The sequence below is a fragment of the Phaethon aethereus genome (genome assembly GCF_964289735.1).
Source record: "Phaethon aethereus genome assembly, chromosome: 2".
Classification (NCBI taxonomy): Eukaryota; Metazoa; Chordata; class Aves; order Phaethontiformes; family Phaethontidae; genus Phaethon; species Phaethon aethereus.
The window spans coordinates 160,831,498-160,846,614 of record NC_138582.1 but is presented as its reverse complement, the minus strand read 5'-3'; positions in this window follow the sequence as shown (position 1 = coordinate 160,846,614).

Here is a 15,117-nt window from a genome sequence, read left to right as displayed (position 1 = left end):
GTGCTTCATGCCTGGCTTTAACCAGGTACAGTCATGACAGGTTCACCTCAAGGTATTTAAAAGAAGGAGTGAAATTTGTAATACATGAAGTGGCTTTGCTGTAGACCGGAAAACTAAATAATGAAAGCCCGCAGAAAAAACTAGCCCTGGACAAGCACAGCTGTTCCTCCTTGCTCACCTCAAAGGTGGCAGAGAATACAGCACCAACACATCCAGACGAGGGTGGACACAAGTCGTCCAGCCACCATCTTGGGCCCAGCTGGGGCCTGCCGTGTGGTGGACAGCCAAGCCGGGGGGCCCAGGTCAGAGCTTTGCCCCAGGCTCTGGGCAGGGGGCTGGGGAGGGGCTTGGGAGGCCACGCAAGGCACTTTATGGCTCCTGATGCTCTGACAAACAGTTGCGGACTTCTCTTATTCTCTCAGTTTTGCTCTGTGGGAAAAGCGTGAGTCTTTGTGCTGGGGAAAAGGAGTCATGGCTTCTAGAGCTGGTGCAAGGTGGTTAAGGTTGGTGACTCGGATGCAAAAAGGGTAATATTTGATTAAGAAAACAGAAATTAAAAGAAAAATATATTGGTACTGGATGGTGTTCGCTGGCCCAGTGTTTGCAAGAGCGTTGGATGGCGTTTTCAAGCATTTCTGTCCTTGAGGTCTGTTACATGGTTGCTTACATATTGCAGGGGAGTGGTTTCATTAGCCCAAAAGGTCCCTTTACCTCAGGAAAATCAATTTTGATGACTCTGAAAGAAATCTGAGCACTGAGAGGGGAGAAAAAAAAAAAAGGAGGGAAAAGCATTCTATGGAAAGGACAAGATGAGAAATGAAAGTGCTGAAACATAAATTAGTATATTCTCCTGGGTTATGCAAACCATCTGGCTTTAAAAGCTAGTAGTAGGAACAAGGGAAAAGGTCATCTGAATTAGCGGAGAACTGCAAAACAACTGAAGGTAAGAAAGGAGCAAATGGCAGGCACAGCGAGAGAGCAAGTTGCTCGTCAAAATAGAAAATAGCAGTGGTATTACTGGAAGTCATTGCAGCTCTGCAATGAATGATTTGCATAGCTCCCGTGAATTTATGATCAAATACTGTGCAGATTTTAAAAGGAAATTAAAATTCTCATAGCCACTCCCTGCAGAGGATTAGGAAAGTAATGACATTTGTTCAAATGCATATGAAGCAATGTGAAAAATCAAGAGAGAAAGGGCATTCATCGAAGACAGGAAGAGATCCTTGAGTACACAAGGTTAGTAAAGACAGGAGTAAGGTGTCAAGGAAAGAGCAAAGAGTCAATTGGTAGGTGAATTGGGCATTTGGAAATAAATCAAGCAGCAATTCTCAGGACTGGGAAGTGTAAAGCATTCCCTACCTGGTTGTATTTTACAGTTTTATAGTAGGCTGCACCTAGCAGAGATACACAGATCTGTCTTAAAGCCCCAGGAACAGACAGATTGAAATCAGTGGTATTAGGTATAATGAGTTTTGTTAATGACGTGTAAAAACTGCAAGACTTGAGTCTGTGTGTAAATTAGATGAATAACAGAATCACAGTGTAAATAACATGTTATGACACATGCAGGTTACTTGCTCGTTCACAATCTTTTCTTCCAGACATTTCTCAGTGCCAAGGTTTTTAACAGTTTGCATAATAAATTAAGCTTCCATGTTTAGCTCTACCAACCTTGGGAGGTTGTTTTGATTGTGGTTTTTATTATCACATTTTCAATAAGTTTCTGTACTCTGGAAAAAGCAGCCCAAAAGGGTGTAAGTCATTTGTGAAAATGCTAGAAAGACTAGAGAAATGAAACTCCATTCTTGAATTCAGGGATGTTGTGGGGCTCTAACAAAACTGTAGGACTTGGTAGTTTTGAAAAAGGAATAGAAGAGGGTATCAGTTATTTCTGTAAGGGCTTATTTAAATCTTTTTGGTAAGTGATTGTAAACAAGTAAAGATACTGAATGGTGGCTGAGAGGGTAGAAAATCAGCTCTCCATTGCTAAAGTGTCTGGAGGTGAATGTGAGGCTATATGGAAGAATGACACTGAAAATTATAGATCTGAAAACTTAATCACAGTGAATAACATGTTGAATTTTAGCATGTCCTTAGTTGCTGGAGCTGAGTCTTTATATGATACCCATATAGGTGTGACAAACTTGCTAGGCAAAGTGAAAAAAGAGATGGATAATCTATATTGTTTTATACATATGAAAGATTTACATCCTTATCCATGGTAACTACAGCTGAACAGGAGTTCTTCAAGGAAACACTTCTCTGTTTGAAAATGCTGTGTTGTCTGACTAAGGTTTTTCATGAGAAACACACAGGTTATAATTAAAAATCTCTTAGTAAGTGCCAGAAGAAGATCCAGAAAGGGCCAGAAATGATCCCAGAATGGCTAATTGCCCAGTAGCCAGGACACCTGCATGGGCTGAGATTTTAATGGTTCAAGTTTTTGCTCTGGTTGATTCAAAGACATGATTTAACCATGGGACAATAAGGTCAGCCTCTCTCTCTCTCTCTCTCCCCCCCCATTTCACTGGGCCATTCAAGATTATATGGAAAGCTAACAAACAACCCTGCTAGAAAAGATGTTGGTAGGCAAAAGTAGTTTAGCATGGAAGAGGCAAGAAGATGAGTACAGGATTATTTTGTAAATTTATTACAGTTTAGAAAGAAATAGTAGGAGGAATGAATTAATAAGTCGGGAAGTTGAGTTAATGATAGAATTTTTGAAGATGTGAGATGACAAAATTACATGAACCAAAAATTGAGATGGGTTAAAAAAGAAGATAAACACAGGATTCAGTTAAAGTAGAACATTGCTGGAGAATAATTTAGGCATAAAAATACGCAAAGGGAAAATAATCTTAATAGTTACATACTTATAAGTAATTAAGTGATATGAGTAAAATGTCATCAGGATTGAAAGAATACATGATAGTTAAAGGCTGATTATGAGAAGTATAAAATGCAAAAGTAGCATCTGAGTTTTACTGTGTACTTAGTCATTGAGGTCATGCTTGTTAAGTCTGTGCAGGTTTTTTTAATTACAAATGGGAATTATATATACAAGCATAGGTACACCTGCAGGATTGTAGAAATTGTATATGTATATTTGCACAGGATAGAACTGCATGTTTCATCTAAGAATCACAGAGCTATTTGTCAGTTTATCCAAGTATAAAGAAGAGCCTGAACAAAAGGTCAGGTCCAGCTGTGCTAAATACAGTCTACCTGCATATGCAAACGTGCCCTTAAAAAAACAAGCATTAAAATTACCTTCTTCATTTTCCTTCTTCCTCTCATCGCCCTGTCCCTCCCATCCTCCCCTCCTCAAATCAAATGTTCTGAGCACGTTAATTGCAGATCATTTGTCCTATTAATGGTTCCAAAATCCACAGGGAACAATATCTATCAGACAGTTTATCTAAGATTCAGTAACCTAGATATCTTGGCAGAGCTTTAAGATATATTGGTGGGGGGTAGGGATGAAAGAGGAGAGAAAGATGTAGAGAGGTTTGTAAGATGTAGGGAGGTTTGTGCTATATCCATGCCCAGACAAGCCAGAATTTAGACTATTTTATTATTTATGTTTCTGGCTCTAGAGGATATAATATTCAAAGCCTGTAGATTTATGTACAGACACAAAGGGAGTCTTTTGGAGGCTCAATGCGGCACATGTAACCTTCACTACGCTTTTTTGAGGACAGAAAGAGCTGGATGAGCAGCAGTAATCCTGCACCTTGCTTGTGATTTGAGGACTTCTTTTAGAAGACTGGGAAAAATAAGGTTAGAAAAACCATCTCTAGAGACACATCTTGGAGGACCGTGGTTACAAGAGGAACTGTGCAAAACCGTGGAAATTTTGCACTCTGCACTTGCAAGTAGTTTCTTTTATTGATGTATGTTGAAAAAGTACAGGATTATATAGCTCTGTATATTCGACCCTTTCATTAAGAGAAAACATATCACTTATTCCATGTACACATGTTTTAAAATCTAGAATTAAAGTAGTTAATATTTTAAAGCAGTTAAAAATGAAGGATTTTATCCTGCAATAGTGATAAGCAATATGTCTAAAAAGCCCTCTAGTGTCTGAGACACTAACAGTGTTTAGAAGATGAGAAGCTGTACAGAAGCCTGGATTACTGGGAGCTAAAGTCATATAATTCCATAGCAGTACAAATACTCACTTAAATTTCGATTTGGTAGTTGTATTCTACATTCAGGGAGTAAGCTTATTAAAGGAATAGAGAGTTCCTAAAGGGAGAAATCTTTAAGTGGTGTAAAAAGGAGTTCAAAAAAGGAAAGGAAAAAAAAGTAGGTTGATTTTAGTTATGACTGGTAAGCTGTGAGCTGGTCTTTTATTCCCTATGCTGTAACTGAATGATAATGGTTTTTATGTGTTGCTGGAAAGAACACTGGGAAAGGAGCCTAAAATGGAATGTTCAGGACCTAAGAGATGAAATGCAGCTAGAGAAAATTACCTGTGAGAATAGCAGGAGACATGACTTACATTAACTGAAAACTATACATGTGACACATATTAACTGAAGACCTAAACATCTGTGTATATGAGCACTTGGGGTAGCATGTTTTGAGCTGACTCCTAAGGCTGTAGGAACCCTTTGTACCAGACCAGCCACTTCAGTGTGCATGGTAGTTTGGGCTTGTGAGGGCAATTTCCATAATGTCTTCTGCTGGTTTGATAGGGATGCTGGAGAGAGCAGTTTCTGTAAATGTAGGCATTTGCAGGTCTGAGTTGAACCCAAATTCATTAAAAATTCTAGCTGACTCGTTCAAATACTGTTTATGGTGATACCTACATTAAACAGGGTGCTGAAGCTGTGTTTGATATACAACTGGTTGAAGAGAAGGAAAAGGTGGCATGAAGCAACCTGTGAGCAGCAAGGCATGGATGTTCAGAACCTGTGAAGAACAGACCTCCAGTGTCTCAAGACGGGGATACAGTACCTGATGAATCTGAACTCTGAGGCCACTTCTAACATCTTTATATCTAGTGTCAGGCTATGAAAGGGAATTTGGGCTTCCCTGGGAGAGGGATGGCCTCTATGAGAACAAGCACAGGTCACTGACGTGCACTAGAGCTGTCCCTTTTTAACTGAGAAAGGCTTGATTTCTTGCTAATGCCCATCATCATCTCAGATTGACATAGAGGCTAAACTGTGGCTTCCCTATCTTGGAGTCACTGGAGACAGATTTCAAAATTAAAACCACCTGAATTTCTACTGATTTTCATGGGTGTTTAGAGTCCTCAGCACAGCTGAAAAACTTACTGTCTGAGCATATCCACATTAAATGGTTAGACATTAGTAAGTGTTTTTTGCCAATGGGTTCTTGTTCTTCAAAAAGTAGTTTGAAACCCCTACGTGTGCAATGAATAGTTAGATTTGGTTGCCATTGATCAAAATTAATTTGAAATGTCAATAGGGAGCCAAATTTTTTTATTAATTATGTACTTTTAATGTAAGGGAGTTCAGAAACAGTTAAAAAATTCTGGTTTTATGCATCTTTTATCCATCTGTAAGATTTGATACTTGGTGAATGGATTTTACAACTAAAACTAATAACTAATCCCCTGAGATATCCACTCCTCTTGTGCTAAATTAAAGGATGAAGGAGATTACTGCACTTTGTCATTCTGAAAGAATAGATCTGTAGTTGATTAAAGCCACTAGGGAGCTCTGGTTACATGTCCCTCACTTTCTGTGTCTGACTTAGGAACCTGAAGTCTGATTCAAGTGCTAAGCACCCACAACTGCCGCTGGGGACATGTGCTTTGAGGTGACAAGTGCTGTACAATGTGACATCTCACACTGGGTTCCCAAAATTCATAGAAAATTTTTAACTTAGTCTCACTGTACATTTGTAAAATGGTGATAAGTAAACCTAGAGGGAGTTGGAAAGATACATGAATCATTGTGAAATTCTGGGACTGCAGTGAATAGTACCATAGTAACGCCATTGCGGAAGTTAACAGTTTTGTCCTCAGAGCCGGGTATGAATAGCATGCAGCAGACTAAGTGTAGAGCTGCACGTTGAAAAACGAGTGGAGAAAAAGCACTGAATATTTGCTGTGTCGTCAACAGCAAGGGTTTTGAATCATCCATAGACCAGATACAAACTGAGCACTGAGCAGGGAACAGTTTGTGTGGAATAAGTAACTTGTCTTAGTGTAATTAAAGTTATCATGTCATTCAACACATAATCAAAGGTGAGGTGAAAGCTGTGCACATCTTCATTTTGATACCTCCTGACTTTTGAATGCCTGACTTTTCAGCTCTAGGAGTGTTCTTCAGTCATGCTTTCATGTGTTACATACGACGGAGGATCTGGTTTCACAAAGCACAAAGTTTTCCATTTTGGGCATTTTCCAGCCCGTTGCTGTGGTGGTGAGAAGTGTGGGACAGCAAACAGTCAAGAAGCCACTTGTGCTCCTCGCCACTTTTTTCTCCAACATCTCTCTCTCGCTTTGGCTGCTTATTGATGAAGACATAATATGCTTTTGGATTAAGCTCATCCTCTCTCTGTGTTCTATCCAGGAAACATTGTCGTCCTGCTTACTGTAATAGACAGAAGCAAACCTGGTGGTGACCTAAAGGCTAGAATATTTGCTATAGCTGTTGTATAACTGTCAACTTGGAGTATTGTTGAGAAATATGCTGCAAGGAAATCTAGAACTGAACAATATGTTTGATAGCAACTCAGAATGGAGCAAGAACAGCTGAATTCAGTTTATTTTCACTTCAGTTTTATAGCTTAATGCTTATTGACATGGGTTATTTTGAATAGCCAAAAATAAAGAAAATAAATTAAGTACATAGTTTCTAGTGTAAAAAAGTTAGAAAACCTTGCCCAAGGCATTCTGATATCTCAGAGTGCAAGACTGCTTGGACCCATTGCCTGTGATGTGTTTCTTCTAAAGGAAGATTACTGAGAGTATGCTGTGAGGAAAAAGAGAGGAGGAAAAAAAAAAGTGGGGAAAGTTCATGGTAATAACAGCTGGGGAAAGGAACGTTGTTTGGACTACACTGAAATTACAGTATGTGTCTTTGTAAGCACAAGATTGTGTTAAGAATAGTCATCAGTTTTGGCAAAACTATTAGAGGTTGAATAATAGAAGAGACGGGATGCTCTTTTTCTCTTCTGAATCACTACTTTAGAAAGCCTTCCCTTTGCTCTCTGCTGTAGTTCAGTGTTCCAATAGAGCATCAAAGACCGAACAAAAACACTTACTTGACTTCTCAAGGGAATCTTCTTCCTCGGCCGAGCATTTTCCATGAACTTTTCTGCTCTGTATAGTAGACCTTCTACTGTATATGACTAAGTGTGTTGAGTCATACAGAATTATTTTCTTAAGCAAGAGTGTTAATAAATGTGGATGCGCTGCTCTTGGTAAAGCCAAGGAGTAACTACCAACTGAAAAAGCAGGCCACTATTACAAAAATCTTACTATTTAAAAATTCATATCTCCTTATGCCATCCTAACTTACAGTTAGCCTCTTTAGTGTAAGAAAATGATGATGAGGTTGGCAGCCTCTAGCCTCTAAAAAATAAAACAAGGGAACAGGGGAAAGCAAAGGTACTTTGCTGGGGTCCCACCTGTTGAATGGAGGGATGAGGGTGGCTGAGCAATAAGCAGCCACACAGAAGGAGCCTAGTGAGGACGAGGGAGGGTGGTTGGGCCTGGGATTGTCAAGGTGAGCTCCTTCCCTCAGAGACCCCTTGAGTGCTTCACCGGGAACCATCCTGAGCCCGGACCTGGCCTGGGCCCGACTGTGCTCGAAAGAAATCCACTGACATGAGTGGAAGTTCCACCTTGTGAAAGGGGAATTTCTCTAGACGATTACATAAGACAGGTGAACAAGGTTCCTGCTTTGAGGTTTATGATGGATATTTAGTATTCTGTCATTAAATGTCCTATATTGCTCATGAAACAAGGAATATCACGGTGAAAAGTGGCAAAGGTACAAGATTCTACTGGCAAGAATTACATTAAATACAGTTAGAAAGAATGCTAAGATAAAAATAAACTTTTAACTGGCATTTTATTTCATTAGCAGTTGAATGAAATTAGAGGTAAAAGAGCTGTCCTAAGCTGGAACTGGAACAGGAAGGCTAAGAGCTAAAGGGATGAAGATGGTCTTTACAATAGGTTTGTGAAAAAAAGAAGTATCCTCTTCTCCTTCACCGTAATTTCAAAAAAACCCTAAAGCTGTTTCCATACATAAATTTTCCGCAAAGTCAACATATCTCCAGAGCCAAAAGCATCACACCTGTTCAGCTGTGCTAATTGCACAGGAGAGTCTTTCATCAGATAGCACAGAGTGCTTTCTGATATTAGATCACATTGAAACAAGGCTGCTTTTAAGCATTCAATCAGTGGATCATGATACAATGATAAATTAAATACTGCAAGCTAGATTCCCTGATCTCTGTGTGCTGCTCAGGCAGTTTAAGGCTCTATGATCTTAACTGGGAAGGTAAGAATTCCCCAGAGGCTGGCTTGCCTGTGATGGATGGCTCAGGAGCCAAACATTGCTGTCGATTCCAGCATAGGTCAAATCAGGGAATCAGGAGGCTGTAATCAGATCCCTTGATAAATTCTCTCATTTTCTTGCATCAAAGAGTTCTTAATTTCATTGCAGATGGGCTAGTTTTACATTTCTTTTTCAGTCTTAACATAACCTTAACTTTTAAAATTTTGACCATAGCAGACATCTGAAAAAAAATATGATAAACACTGAAACTTAGCAATCCCACCTTTATCTTTTTTCATTTAAAAATTGGATTCTTGAGTTATAGATGTATAGTACACCATGCAGTATAAGTCTCAGACATTTTCGCTACTGTCCTTGAGTTTGAATATTGTTGCAGGAATCCAGTGTGGACTGAAATGTCTGAAAAGATAGGCTGTTGTGGTCATCAAACTGCACATTCCCCAGCAGCTCTTGTACATGGGCAAATTCATCAGCTAAGGCTGGTGACTGGCTAAGGCACTTGATAGAAACAGCTTTCACTGTAAAACAAGTGTTTTACACATAGTGGGTGGACACTCACATGAAACCAGCCATCCTGCAGATCGAAGAGCAGTGAGTGGCCCATGAAAGAGAATCTGGGGACAGAGGCTGAAAGCTAACTATTTTTGTCATGAAGGATGGTCACTTTTAATAATGGACTGCTTTTAAATAAAGGACCAGCCTTAGAACTTCTCTTTTGTGTGGAACTGAGAATACACTGAGAACAAAATCTTTGTCTTTATACTGTGTATTAATAGTGTCCAATCTTAGAGAATGGTGTAAGAAAGGACACAGCTTTTGCCATTATGGTCAGTAAAATGAGCCCCTCAGTAAAAGGAGCTTTTCCTTCAGTGGAGCGGTGGAAGAACTTCAGTCATGCTGTCATTAAAGAACCTAGAGCAGGAACCAGATTCACCTTTTTTTTGGTTTTGTTTGGTTTTTTTAAAGTACGTACTCTCTTAGATTGGTCTAATTGGATTTGTAGCCTCTTACAGATGCTGTATTTTTCCTTTAGATACTATTCTGAGAAAATAAAGTTGCTAATACTTGCCTTTTTTTAATAATCATGGCAACTTTTCAGAAAGGTCAATGCATGAAGCCTGCATTTCTTGCTGTTAAGCTGGGACTCAGGTACCATTTTAGGCAATCGGTAAGTAAGGATTGTTACATTAAGAAACAAAAGAAGAAAAATGCCACATCAATATGTTTTATTCACATGAAAGTTGAGCTAGCACAAACAGTTTATGTAAGTGTTTAACAATTACCCCAAAAGGCAGGAGGCATGTGTCATTACACATTGCAAAGAGCCCAAAAGGAGGCTGGGCTGGCTCTATCCTATATGTCCTTTGATGTAGGCATATGGCTGTACAGGATTCACATACCTTTCCAGCAAGAACTGCTAAAATGTACCTACTTAAAATGTAAGGCTTTACAGCAAAGCATCTGTTACTGCAGCATATAAAAAAAATATTAGCCCAAGACAAGGATTATTACAGGACTATTCCTGTAAGATGAATAAGGAACTAATTGAATGGAAGGGGGAAATAAATTAGGCTGAAAAGGAATTACTAATGATGTTTCAGAACAGCACCTTATTTAATATTTTCATTAATGACAGTACAAAAACCAAGCATAAACTAATGAAATTTGAACATATATTTGAAACTGGGACAAAGTTGACAGCAATATCAAAGAAAGGATTAGAATTTTACGTAGGAAGGACTTAGTAATGTGAAGTCTGAAGTAACATAAGCACCATGAAATTATGTGTAAAGTCATGTGTTTGAGAACTAAGTTATTTTGCTGAAAACAAGGTGGTCTTCGGATTAAAAAAAGAATGACACAGGAGAAGAAGGTTGGTAACAGCTTCTACTTCCTAGAATCACAAAGAGTAAGAAAATAATAGTAACAGAACTCCTACCGCAACATTGTTTTCAAACAATGCTAACAGATATAACAGAAAGTGAATTTCCACTGCTAAAGTTTCCTCAGTACTAATGCACACAATTTCTGCAGCTTTTCTAGAACCATAATGTGGAACTGGACAGAGACAAATGACCCACTATTATTAGAGAAGACTAAGGGCACATCTGCCGAACAACCTAACCCAGTGAAAAAATCCCAATGATTTCTGAGTAAATTAAAGGTAAAATTACATCGCTTTTTGCAGCCTAGGGCTGTGCCTAGGGTCATGCTCAGACAAGCAGCAATACAGCTACACAGAGCCCAAGACTAAGAATTCTTATCTGAAGTAGATTAGGCAAGATTTGTGCCTATTTGCAATGGCTTAATGAAACTGAAGAACTGCTGGCTGCCTGTGGAAAGTTTTGCAGCAGTTCCTGAAAGCTGCCCTTGGCCAGCTAATTGTCAAGACGTAAGTACTTAAGCCATGCTCTTCCGTCTGAAACAGGCAGCTGCCACTATAGGTACTCCTAGCAGAGACATGGCAGGACACTGTTCGATGGTCTTGGTTCACACAAGGTAGCTGGCATGTCTTATGATTTCACATTGCAGTCATTATTGTAAGTATTCTTCACTAAGCATTTATCAAGTGACATGAAAGACTTTATCTAAATTAGCCTCTCTGATTTCCTTCTGTAGTCAGAAGACCTCAAAGCACTTGACAGCAGCAGCGGAGTTTAAATGGGAGTTTAAATGCAAAGTGAGTTGCAGCTATCACGGGACTGAACAGCAGGTGCAAGGCGAATTTTTTCTTTTCCATGGCAAGTCTGAAAGTTTGTGTGCTTGGATCCATACCTGAAGATATTTGTTTGCTAAGGAAGAAGCTTGAGAGCTTTTCCTGCTTTTTCTGTAGCTCATACTTTGAAGCTGTGATAGATGAACGACTGCTGGACTTTGTTTCCCAGGCAGACAACAGAGCAAATGAACACTGTCATCAAAAATGGATCAAGTCCTCAGAAATAAAGTTAAAACATAGATTACTGCAAATAGTTTAAAACTATTGCTGTCTTCAGTAATATTGATACTGAATATACAAGTATGAAGGGGAGAGCTATAGGCATGCCACTTACAGATACAACTGTGACTAGCAATTTTATTCTTCAGGCAGTTATACATTAATAGTGACTGCCCTCACAAGTTGCTTAAAGGAGTATCTTAGAATGGTGTCATCTTGTTCATCTTTCAAGCAATTCTATTAATCAAAGTCAAGTTCAACTTCTTGAAAAAGCTGAACAGCTCTCAAAGGCTCTGTCTTAAAATTATAGGAAGTCCTCAGACATACAGTTAGGATAGTGCAGCTGGCTGAATACCAAAATTATTCCATAACAAAACCCAAAGGCCAACCCCTCTCCCCCCCTAGCACTTCAACAGCACATTCGATTAATAAGATGTAACAAATCTGTTTTTACAGTTTCCAAAAGATTACTCAGCTTAAGGAACATACTATTTATTTATATGTTCAAAACAGAAGGAAATTGTAAGGATTTAACATTTTGGCAAAACTTAGCAAAGAGAACAGCAAGTAAAACTAGAATTCTTATGATATTTTTGTGAAATTTGCCACAAAGACCCAAGGAGAAAACACTGACAGACCTTGGCTCAAGGAATCCTAAAAACATCATTATTTGTATTGCAGAAATCCAATGTTTTTTCATCTGTCGGAGCAGATACAGCAGAGCTGGACTAGAAATTGAGCTGAAATCTATACACGAGCTGCATGACTAACACAAAACGATTCCAACACTCTTGAGAACCATTCAAGAACCAGCCACCAAAGGACAAAGGTTTATCTTTAACTTTTCTTACCGTTCCTAGCAATACCACCTGAGTTCTTCAGAAGAAATCTGCATATGCCTGATGTGGGTATTACCTTTATTTCTTTCAGACTCAGGGATATTACATCTGTAACAAGGACTCCATGAAAAGCAAAAATACTGAAAAAGCAGTATTATACTCTGAGGAAAAAGAAGACAGTAAATTTGGATTTTCTTCTCATCTAATATGAGCAAATACTGAAAGACTGAGAAGCAGAAAAAGAAACTGTGATTTACATATTCATTAAGTAATTTGTATAATCAGAAGATTTAAAAGGTGATTACTGGAACACCTGCCTGTTAACAGATGTAGAAGAATGAAGGCCAAAGAACACAGTTTTTATAAAGATGTTGATAGATAAACAGTTGGCAGATCTACAGATACCTGCTGTGGCAGCATTAGTCTTTTTGGCTCAGGCCACTCTTGTGGATAAGGTAAATCTTCTGGAACTCATGAATCCATGCACATACTGACTTTCCTGTTGCAAAGCCTGACAGTTGTTTGTTAAGAATTTGATTGCTTTTAAATGTCAACATTCCAGCTAAATAAGATTTTATCCAGTAGGGAAGTTCTATGCACTAAGGTCAAGCATAAATTTGATGTAAAGCAGGATGAAGGTAGTTCATTGCACTTGACAGAGCAGGTACTAGAAAAAAAAATCTTACAATCTCTTTCTACTGAAAGAAAAACAGCACAGTAGATGTCTGTTTAGATAGGTGGAGGTACAGCACTGTGCACAAATCTCAATCAAGAATGAGGATTCTATCTTAATTTGGCTAAATTTGTTAATTTCTATTTCAGTCCCACTCAGTGACATTGGAGACCTCAGTAAGCCATTTGCATACACACACAGTGAGAATCATTTCACTTAATTGTAGATAATGAAGTGTTAGATATCCAGGTCTAAGCTGGTCACTGTATGCTACTTGTAGTCTGTAGCTGAAACATTTTCCAGGGATTCCTGTTAGAGCTCAGTCTAAAACAGACTCAGATATAGCATTATGAGCTGTGCTGGTTTCGGCTGGGATAGTTAATTTTTTCACAGTAGCTACTATGGGGCTGTGTTTTGGATTTGTGCTGAAAACAGTGTTGTTGTAGCCATTGCTGAGCAGTGCTTACACTGAGCCAAGGCCTCCTCTGCTCTCAGCCCACCCCACCAGCAAGGAGGCTGGGGGTGCACAAGAGGCTGGGAGAGAACACAGCTGGGACAGCTGACTCTGACTGACCAAATGGATACCCCAGACCATATGATGTCATGCTCAGCAATAAAACTGGGAGGAAGGTTGGGCAGGGGGCCGCTGCTCCAGGACTGGCTAGGCAGTGGTTGGGTGGTGGCAGTTGTTTTCATTTGTATCACTTGACTTTCTTGGGTATTAGTTTCCTCTCTGTTATTTTTTTCCCTTTCCTTACAATTAAAACAAAATTAAACTGTTTTTATCTCAACCCCCAATTTTTTTTTCCTCACTTTTACCCTTACAATTCTTCCCCAATCCCATCAGGCGTGGGGGAGTGAGCAAGTGGCTGTGTGGTGCTTAGTTGCTGGCTCGGGTTAAATCACACCGTGAGCTTAGACACCTAATTTACAGATATCTCAGTTAAGGCAAAATAACCTTCTGCAACCAGTATTCTATTACTAGTCTTAGGAGAGCCACTGGTTTCATTAAGAAAATTAAATAAGTGGCTTACATGTCTGCATTATCTGCATCATTAGTATTAATTTATAAAAATAGCTAAATATAAACCAATCAAACTTCTGTATTAATAAAGTATATGTTTAATAGCCAGGGCATTTCCCCTTCCAGTACAGTTGTCACTGAATCCCATGAATATTCAAGTTAGGAGGGAGCTCAGGAGATAATCTGGTCCAATCCGTGGCTCAAGCAGGGCTAACTTCATAATTATGACACGATGGTTAGGGCCTTGTCAGTCAAGTTCTGCACGTCTCCAAGGATGTTCCACAGCCTTTCTGAGCAACCTGCTCCTGTTCCATTTGCAGTGTCAACTCACTGTCATAAAGAAAATTTTTTTTCTTATGTATAACAAGAATTTCTCTTGCTGCAAGAGTTGCCTCATATTCTCTTCATATGTACCCCTGAGAAAAGTCTTTTCTTAATCGTCATCCAGGTAGGTGAAGAGAGCAATAAGATCTCCCCTCTGTGCTTGCCTATGCTGGTATGCAGGATTAGTCCATTATGGGTAGAAGAGCATGTGTCTTTGTTGACTATCATGAGATTTGTTGATCCTTAAGTCCAGCTTGTCAGGATCCTGTTGAATGGGACAACCCTGCCCCTCTGTGCCAATCGCTGGTGTCATCTGCCAGTAGGCTGAGGTTGCATTTCATTCCATCGCCCAACCTTTTACTAAAAATGTTAAATAGAGTTGGCAACAGTATCTGCCCTGAGGAATGCCACTAGTAACCAGCTTTCAATCTGACTTCATAGCACCGTTATTCTCCAAGTTCGATGGTCTCACCAGTTTCCACCCACCTCTAAGTCCCTCCCATCCAGCCCATCTTTCTCCAATTTGCCTATAAGGATCCTACATAATCCTGTGTAGAAGTCTTTCTTAAGCACAGGAAAGATTACATTCTCTGTTCTCTCTTCTTCCACAACAGGGAGGGAAGGGCAGAGTTTGCCCCTGGCTAATAATGCATGATGGCTGTTCTCAATCACCATTTTGTTCTTCACGTGTCTCAAAATGAAATTAATTTCCATAACCTCTAGGAATAGGCCCTATAGTCTTCCCAGGGACTGAGGTTACGTGCTACCTCAATCTCAAAGTATATAAGATACAATTATTATTTGTT